We start from the raw sequence: 1,860 nt of genomic DNA on the forward strand, positions 1-1,860 counted from the left end.
GCAGTCACTAGAGAAGGATATCATGTTTGGTAAGGTGGAGGGTCAGAGGAAAAGAGGAAGACACCCAACGAGATGGATTGGCCAAGTAGCAGCATCGATGGACTCAAGCGTGGCAACAATAGTGAGGCTGGCCCAGGACCGGGCGGTGTTTCGTTCTGCTGTGCATAATGTCATTTTGGGTCGGTACCAACTCGATGGCTCCTAACAACAACAACATGGGCAAAAAAATAAGAGTCCTGTTGTGGTGCTATAGTATAACCACTGGAGCACAAGATCTGTTTGAACCATAATGTCAGTGGTTCAAAACTCACCAAGTGCTCCTCCAAATCCTTATACTGGTTAGCTATGAGTTGGAACCAATTCAATGACACTTAACAACAACAGTGGGCAAAATACTGAGTGATTCAGGAAGCATCAAAATAAAATGGAAAACTAAGTAGGCTGTGGATAAACATTAAAGGATTTGACCACAAATTTGATGTCAAAATTTGGAAAAAGAGCTTCAAAAAAAAAACAAAAAAACACTTAACTAAATAAATAAACCTTCAAAAAGTAACAGCAAAGTCAATCTCAAAATTGCAAAAAAACATATTTTGTAAGGATTGATGGTTTTCTGTGCTCAGAGAAAAACTCTTTCCCTTAAGAAAAATATATATTCAAATATTTAAGTATCAGTGTTCAAATTCTAAATGGCATGTCTAAATTAAACCATGAAATTGCAACAAAGTACTAGCAATTTAAAATACTTATACTGATAATTATTAAATAAAATCCTTACTATTAAAGGATAAGTAAGAGGATGAGGTGAAGAAGGGCAAAAAAGACAAAAGAAGGATACTAGTTCCACATAATTCTTTGAATTAAATGGTTCAAAAAGAGAAAGAAAGAAAAAAAAAATACTATGGAAGGAATGCACAGAGTCAAGGTACCAAAAAGAATTTATCTATGTTCACTCACTTCAAAAGGTAGTATGTGGTCAATAGTCAATGATACAGAAAGAAATTCAAGCAGCACTGAAGTTTCCAGGAAAAACAAGGTTCTGGAAATTGAAAAAATACCAATTCAAAAGTTTTAACACACTGATGCAGTGCTGGAAGCATTCACTAGTCTAAGACAATCAATTTGGAAGATGTAGGACCAGGCAATATTTCGTTGTGTTGTACATAGAGTCATTCACTATGAGTCAAATGGATTTGACAACACCTAAATAAAAACAGTAAGCAAAGCTGAATCAAGAAAAACAAAACAAAACAAAACAAAATTCCAATAAAAGGATAAGATCAAAAGGCTCTGTGGCCTTTATTATTCTGCTGTGACACTTTTCATAGGAGCATAGCAACTAGCCTAAGTAACAGCCAGCATTCCATCTTGGGAGTCTTGTCTCAAGTTATGAACAGAGAAGGCCATAGTTTATGCATTTTTGTGTTTTTCCTTTTTGCAACTATTTGGTGGCTATCTAAAAGGCTAAATCAAAATGTGAATTTTTGTTACAACCATTTTGGTTGTTAGCTCAGGTTGGAGAATTGGGGAAGTGGCAGATAATAGAGGATGGATTGAAAAGTCAGGAACTGCTTTGCACAAAAGGCAATTTTTTTTTTCAAGTTTTTATTGTGAATTGAGTGATAGTTTACATGGGTTAACATTAGCTTTACATTCATCCTATCGTATAATGTTTCATTGCAATGATTACAATTCCCTTCATGCATCATCAAACAACCAAAGGGTATACCCCACAAGCCTGACCACTGGCCGTCAGCACATAGCTCCTCTCCCTCCCTGAGTCAAAATTCCCCAACTACTCCATCTCTCCTTGTCATTGTATCTGCCTCCATCTCTGACATTGCTGCTTCTTTGGATAGG

General features: G+C 36.3%; 1 protein-coding gene across 1 annotated transcript in view; it reads left to right on the forward strand.

Moving 5' to 3' along the window:
* Positions 1-1,860, forward strand: part of LOC102813160 (testican-3-like) — a 766,084-nt gene that overhangs the window by 591,014 nt on the left and 173,210 nt on the right. The gene's annotated exons all lie outside the window — the stretch shown is intronic.

The sequence above is a fragment of the Chrysochloris asiatica genome, unplaced genomic scaffold, assembly GCF_000296735.1.
Source record: "Chrysochloris asiatica unplaced genomic scaffold, ChrAsi1.0 scaffold00066, whole genome shotgun sequence".
Taxonomy (NCBI): domain Eukaryota; kingdom Metazoa; phylum Chordata; class Mammalia; order Afrosoricida; family Chrysochloridae; genus Chrysochloris; species Chrysochloris asiatica.